The 7911-nt window shown below is 40.8% G+C and overlaps 1 long non-coding RNA gene across 1 annotated transcript in view; it reads left to right on the forward strand.

Moving 5' to 3' along the window:
• The first annotated feature begins 1262 nt into the window (after positions 1-1262).
• The window catches only part of LOC118176542, an 18174-nt gene continuing 11525 nt past the window's right edge, over positions 1263-7911 (forward strand). The window contains exons 1-2 of the long non-coding RNA XR_004755469.1: positions 1263-1405; positions 3632-3633. This is a non-coding gene — a long non-coding RNA (uncharacterized LOC118176542). The remainder of the gene's footprint in view (positions 1406-3631; positions 3634-7911) is intronic.

The following is a 7911-nucleotide window of genomic DNA, read 5'->3' on the forward strand; positions in this document are numbered from 1 at the left end:
TTCCATTTAGAGCTCTCTCAACATGCAGAGAGGGTATACTCATCCTGGACTGGCGAGGCTGTGTCAAGGGAGATGTGTCACTGTAGCAGCTGCTTATTTCTAGATGCTCATTTCATCCGTCTGCCCTGCAACCCATTGTATTGTTAACTACATTTGCCTTTAAGGACATTTATCTTCTCAGCAATGCCATAGTGGTTAGATACGCTACAGCCAACTGCAAAATGCCACAGACCTTCAGAAATGACTGCAGCGAGTCATATGTGCAATTACATAACAGAGTTAAATGAGGCAATTTTTCTCCCCTGTTCCAGGTACAGCAGTTTACACTGAAGAGCTCTGTCATCTTACACAAGTGTTAATTAAATATGAAGTGTCTAAACCACCAAAATAAGAGAGCCCACACCTGACCTTCAGTCCCCAGGAGCCAGTCTTACTCAGTAGCTAACTGAATTACAGACTTCCTGACTTGATGATGCAAACACACACACATTTGGGTAAATTTGGTTCCCAGTAGCATGGCTGTAAATCAGGCATGGATTTACTGCAGAACTATTAGAATCATTTGGTGGCAATCTCAGAAGTGTTTCATGGTAGTTGAAATTCATTGCTTATGCTCATGAAACCAAATTTCTGCTAATGTCATTCAAGTTCTCATTATTTGGTACCCCTTTTATTACTATTGGCCAAGGGCACTCAAGCAATGTTATCAAAGGATTTCTGTGCTGGTGACCTCCATCCAGGTTGGTTAGCTGCAGTGATTGTAAAAGGGGATGAATAAGCAAATGCTACAGACTTGTTTTTTATTATCCTACTAAAGAAGCAGAAGTTCACTGTTCCAATGTTATGCTGATCAGCAGTCTATCCTAACTTTAGGTTATAATGTTCCTTTCCAACAGTTTCGTAGACTTTAGGTAACACAGATACAGAAAATGTAAGGCACCTGACTAACCAAGTTGTTCCACTGTTTTGCATGCTAGGGGCAATAGGGTTGTCTCAGCAAGGTATAAGATTAATGGGACCCAATTATAAATAATTTTAGTAACCAGGTTGTATCTCTTTCAGCATCCCTTTCAAGGCTAAATTAAAGCATAGCTTTAGAAAATGAAATGTACAGTCATTTGCTCTTTCTTGTTCTTGGAGCTGAGTGATGTGTTTGCAATCTCAGCTCCTTCTAAAATGTAAAAAATACAGTTTTCAGAGTTCTGAAGAAGAGCTTGAAAATATGAACGGCATAATAAAAACTGGCTCAATTTACAGAATATATGAAGATAGATGAAGCAGTTACTTTGGGAGATGTGCATAACAAATTTGACATCACCACCACCTGAGTATGCAGAAGGACATGAAGAATACTTCCACTCATGAAGAGTGAGATTCCCAGCTGGCAATATAAGGATAGAGCTGAGTCAGTGTTTCAGACTCCCTCAGGATACCTGTGTTCCCTTCCTCAGAAATTAAATGCTTCTCAGTATCTATAGGTGTCATAAAAAACTAAGCTTTCTCCCACCACAGTAGGCAATTCTAATTAAAACTTACATAAACATTCCAAGTTGATTTGGCAGGGGAATCACTTCTGAATTAACCCTGGTAACTCATCAATTTAAACCTAAGCCTGTGAGAGAAATGGTGCTCAAGATCAAAAGACCAGAAAGATCAAATAAGGGGGATGCCAAAGAGAAGCTGGCTTGAGGAGGGCTTGAGGTGGAATTCAGACTACTTTACAGTAAAATCAGAACCTTGTGAAGGAAAAAGCATGGCTTTGTACAACAGGTGAGGTCTTTTAGCAGGAACAAAGTGGAAACACTGCCTGCTTGTACCACTGACGAAGAGAAAAAGTGAGAAAGAATGGTGTGACACTGCTCAGAGGTGCTGTACCTGCTCAGTGGCAAAGAAGGGAGTAACCCAGAGCCCTCTGTCTCTGATCCCAAGGTCTAGTCACTTACTGGTGTAAAATCATTTTCCTCTCTAGGTTTAATCATTTGGGCTGAAATTTTACAAATTGGAAATACTGTTTCTGGCTGAATTTGAAAAATTGAGGAAGCTTATTATGAACAGGCAGCTCTGGTACTCGCACACGTACCAGAGCAACGTGGGAATTTTGGCAGGGCATGAGGTTAGGTTAAAGCCTTTGCTTTCTCCATTATCTCTATATTGGATAACAAAGAGACTAGAAGATACTGCAAGCTCATCTCGATTCTGCTAGTGCACTTCCATAAGCAACAAGGATAGACACTTCAGCTCTGAGTGAACAGAGGTCTTAGGGAAAATAGCTTGTGATCATGTTATTTTAAACTGAGTCATAACACAAGCACAGCATGAGCATGGGTAACCTTAAATTTGGCATTGTGATACTGATATATGCTTGTTATTACAGTTCTAGTAGTGTATATGTAATATATATTTATGTGTGTTTCTCTCTATACACACAATATATGTGTTTAAGTTTTGCTGTTGAAAAGCAGCCAACCTGTTTCAATAGCAGTTGGAAACAAATTATACAGAACACTGAAATAAAGCTGAAGAAAGGATTGTTTTGATCTAAGACATTATTTCTGTTCTGATTCCCCTTTTCTCTTCCTTGGCTTTGATCTAAACTATTAACCCAAGATCCTACCTCAGAGATGAACAACTCCATGGGGAATTTTTGAAATATCCAGAAGGAATGCAAGGAACCAATTTTTGCTTTATTTTGCTATGATCATAGATGTTCTGTGTTGAGTCTATTCTGTCCTCTGTGCTCAGAAAAATTGCATACATAGTCCTAATTGATGAACACCAATTAACTGGCTTAGGTAAACTAGCATTAGCATGCCATCCCCTCCATGCATGAGAAGAACATCCCTGGAACAAACCCCACCTGGAAATTATGCTGCTCTGAGAGCTGTAATAAAATGATGTGTGTTCTTAAGTTTTAAAGAAACTCTTCATTTCAGTACTGATGTGTGGATATGGCTAGAGGCAACAAGCTAGTGGTAATAGGATTAAATTAAGCAGTAATAAGATTAAATTAAGGAACGCAAAATGAAACTTCAATAAAAAAGACATTTCCTGATGGTGAGACTCAAATCACCTGACAAGTACAGCTCATAACCTGACGTTGAATCATTTAGGAAATAATACAATACAGAAATTTGATACAGGAAGGCATCAAATAATCTAGTGTCTCTTTTCCATCTGAGAGTTTAAACAATTCCTATCTTTGCAGACTCATGTAGTTTATGATGAAGAAAATAATTAAGAACAAACACTGCTACAAGTTGACTCTTATAAATCACCCATCTGGAGAGGAGGTGGGCTGCTTCTGTCATTGAACAAAATGATCATGATTTGGAGAAGAGATTGGAGCAAAGCATAGTCTGAATGCTGATGTGAGTGACTCAGATTTACAAGGATGAGAAGAAAGGGTCCAGATTTCCAAGGATTTCAGGATGTTATTCTCGAAACATATTTTTGAACAACGCTAATCTTTATTTTAAATGCATTTGAAACACCTTTAGTTGTTTGCACATTCTTTTCTTGAAAAACAGTGAAAAGATATGTGTGTGGATGATTCAGCTGATAAACTCTTTTAAATAGCCCTTATGTTACTGATACAGAGATAGCATTTTGTTGCTATTGGTTTGCATGACAGAAGTTCCAGCTCACAATCACTCAAGAAAAGGTTAATATGCCTCTAGAAAGGTAAGTCTAAAATCAGAATTGTGCCCAGCTGGTAGTGTATGGGATATTTCCCTCCTGTCTGCCAACTTCCTCCCTAGAGGAGTTGAAGATGAGGTTTACAGAGAGCATACACAGATGGAAAAGTTGAACATATCCTTTTGTCCACAGAAACACTTGAAGAGCAAGATAAAATGCTGGGTGTATCCCCACTTATGCACTATGCTGTCTACTGTATGTATGGATAGTTTGACAGCTGATGCCTACGGCACTTCGGGGCACCTCCACTATGAGAAAGGATGTGCGTGGGCTCTCATTAACAAGTAGAGCAGGCTACTGTGGTGGCTTTATTTTGCTAGGCAGCTGAACTCCACCACAACTGCTCTCTTACTCCCCCTCCTCAGAAGAGGAGGGAAAGAAGAAAAGGAAAGAATCAACTCATGGGTTGAGATAAGGATGATTTAATTAAAGGAAAAATAATTATTAAGGAAAAAATAATATTAATTAAATAATTTCACTACAGGGAAAAGGGAAAAGGAGAAATGGAGAAAAACAAACAAACAAAAAAAACCAATCAAAGGCTGTGTGGAGAGGAAAGAAATTACTCTCTACTTCCCACCAACGAGCGATGCTTGACCATCTCCCTGAAGCAGTGCTTCAGCGCATGTAGCCATTGTTCGGGAGGGCAGACATTTTCACAACGAGAAAACTTCTTCCTTTTCCAACATTTTATTGCTGAGTGTGACATCATATGGTATGGAATATCCCTTTGGTTGGTTTAGGTCAGCTGCTCTGGTGATGTTCTTTCTTCCCCTCTTGCCCACCCCCAGCCTGATGGCCCTGGGGGTTGTGGGGGAGGAAGTTTTGACGCTGTGCCAGCACTGCTCAGCAGCAGACACAACACTGGTGTGATACCAGTGCTGTTCTAGCTACAAGTGCAAAGCACAGCACTGTATGGGCTGCTGCAGGGAAAGTTAACTCCATCCCAGCCAGACACAGTACAGCTAGCATTTTTTTTTTTTTTTTTTTCCCAGAAATGTGCTAGAAACTGATACCCAAGAGTGTGTTTCATAGAATGTATTGGTTAGGCATGGCCAGGGTGGTTATGTGGCTTGAACTGAAATCTCTTAAAACCTGTCCCAGTATCTTAACCAAAGACCCCTTTTCCCTTTTGAGTCAGTGGGAATTTATCCACCAGGGCCCAGAATCACAGTATTCTTGGCATGGGATAGACTTGATGATGAGAGAAAGCTTTGAGCACAGAGCTGATAATTTTAGTTTCCTCTTTCTCTTCCCTTTTCTCCATTTTGGAGGCTGATCTTATCATCTGCCATTTACAGGAAGCCTTAGACACACTAAGGGCACTAGGAAAAGTGTGTGGACTTTGTTGCTTCTATGAACACATTTGTGAGGCTGGATGTGACAGCTGCTGCCTGGTCCTTAGGCAGATCAGTGATGCAGACAGATTGGTCATAAGTCTAATTGTCTGCAGCATGCAGGCAGCTTTAGGAGACAATGAGCAATTCAAAAGGATGTGATGAATTGTACAACACTGTTTAGAGCCAAACATTTCTTCAGCCACTCCTGTGTTAGGCACACGTAACAGATTTAAATAGTTGATGCAACATGAGCACAACTGTTTAAGAACTTCAGTTTCTCCATGAATCTGTCAGAAAACACCAAAGTGTTTCCTAACCCAGGACGTCTTGAAAGACCAGGCTCTGAAACCAGTGCATCAGCAGAGCCACTTTGGAAGATTCTGCTTAACAAACAGACCTAATGTTATTTCAATTTATGTTATCCAGAGACCAAATATGTGTGTTATAGCTTTGCAGAAGTAAAGGGCATGTAGGTTACTAGCTTGAATCAGAACAACTCCATAGGCAGACTTCTAAGTGTTTCATCATAAGATAATTACCTAAGTCACAGATAGCAGCATAATTTGAACAGCTTCTTTATGCTGCTGAGCAAATGCAAGAGAGTAACATGGAAAGGCAGTGGAGCAAGAGAAAATCGATTTTCATTTAACTCTGGTAGGAGTTAACTGGAGTGTGAAAATTCGGTGGCCAAGACTTGCTATAGAAAGAAACTATTCTTGTTGTCCTGAGGGGCAGAACTGTTCAAACAGCTGATTTTTTGTATTTATGACCTGAATTGGGCTTGAGTGAAAGTAAAAAAAAAGTAAAAAAAATTTAAAAAATGTAAAAAAAAAAGTAAAAAAAGTAAAAAAAGGTAAAAAAAAGAGAAAACAACAAAACCAAATGGATTTCATGTCAATTGAAACAGTCAATTAAATTTATTAACATTTGAACATTCAAAACTTTGAGAAAATTCAAACATTCAATTTTAAAAAATTGGAAACAAGACTTGGTACTTCATAACTGAGACTACTCACCAAAGCATTTGTCTGAATTTGTGATTTGTGACTGTTGTGGTTTAACCCGGCTGGCAGCTAAACACCACACAGCCGTACGCTCACCCTCTCCCCTCCCTCTCTGAGATGAGGGAGAGAAATCGGAAAGTGAAGCCTGTGAGTTGAGATAAAGACAGTTTATTAAGACAAGAAAATAATAATAACAATAACAATAATAATAATAATGATAGTAGTACTACTACTAATAATGTGTATGAAACAAGTGACGCACAATGTAATTGCTCACTGTCTGCTGACCAATGCCCAGCCTATTCCCAAGCAGCCGCCCCACCCACCCCGGCCAGCCACCCCTATATATTGTTCAGCATGACACCAGATGGTATGGAATACCCCTTTGGCCAGTTTGGGTCAGCTGTCCTGGGTCTGTCCCCTCCCAGCTCTTGCTGCACCCATCTCCTGCTGCACCCCCAGCCTGCCCGCTGGCAGGACAGAGTGAGGAGCTGAAAAGTCCTTGGCTTAGTGTAACCGCTGCTCTGCAACAATTAAAACATCAGCATGTTATCAGCACTCTTATCATCCTAATCCAAAACATAGCACTCTACCAGCTACTAGGAGGAAACTTAACTCTGTCCTAACTGAAACCAGGACAGTGACAAACTATCTGACCAAAACATTTTATGCCAGTCTGCACAAGGAAGTCAGCTGGTAGCAGAGCTTGCATTGGGCTCCACAAGATGGACAGGGACGCATTTCTGTGTGCCAGAGCAAACACATTTAAACAAAATTCCCACACCACAAGTGAAAAAGGAAAATGTTGATGAAAGCAAAAGCTCCAGTACAGTAGAGACAGAGACCTGTAAAAGAAGAATGAGCACTGGCAGCAACCTCATTACAGTGTTTTTCTTGTGGTGTGGCAGTCCATGCAGCACTTGAAGAGATAGGGAGGATTGAAGAGCAAGTCTGTGCCAGGATTGCCAGATTTTCTTTCATTGTTAAAGCAAGCTGATATGAATGGAGGGTTTCTTCTGGGTGTGGAGGGCCATGAGTCAAGCTGTGCTGCACATACTGCATGTGTTATGCTGCACAGATCTCTTGGTCACAGGATCAACGTAGCCAGCTCTGTAACAGGGGAGCCTGCAGGCAGTTCTCACTTAGCCCCAGTGATTACACCACCTGTGTGGCCTTGTCTTAGTTAAAAAGTGCAGTGACAACTTCTCATGTAAATGCCCCACTAGAAATAATGAATAGAGTTATATCCTTGTGTGAAAATCCTGTAATAGCATGAATAACCAAAACTGGGGAACCTTGTCTATGGAAGGGTTCTGCAGGGTGTGCAGTGTGAGAATCTGAGGGAGGCTCAGTGCTATGCAACTCAGGGTTCCCAGCATCTGAAGTAGTGTAAGATTATCTGTACTTTTTCTCTTTCTTTATAGTGTTAGCTCTAATAAATAATATCTGAAATTATACTTAAAGAGTCTGAATGTTTTTTCATATGGGCATCAAAATAGAACAGAACTTCTTGGTGTAAACCAGGTTGTCTGAATATATGGATTGACAGTCTCAAGCATAGGAAGGTAGCAAGAAGGATTTGACTGTAATGCGAGGCTCAGAGAAGGCTCCAGCAGAGGCTCTGACAAGTTGAGTTTTGTGATCAGGGTACTTCTGTTCACATTGCTGCCTTTTAGTTTCAAAACATCTGCATTGTCCTTCAGAAGGTGGCAAACCATGGAGCTGCAGTGTGGACATGTTTCCTCACCACTCACCCACCCCCATCCATCCACCCATCCACCCATCCATCCATCCATCCATCCATCCATCCATCCATTCACCCACCCACCCACCCACCCATCCATCCACCCATCCATCCATCCACCCACCCA

This window comes from Oxyura jamaicensis, chromosome 1, assembly GCF_011077185.1.
Source record: "Oxyura jamaicensis isolate SHBP4307 breed ruddy duck chromosome 1, BPBGC_Ojam_1.0, whole genome shotgun sequence".
Taxonomy (NCBI): Eukaryota; Metazoa; Chordata; class Aves; order Anseriformes; family Anatidae; genus Oxyura; species Oxyura jamaicensis.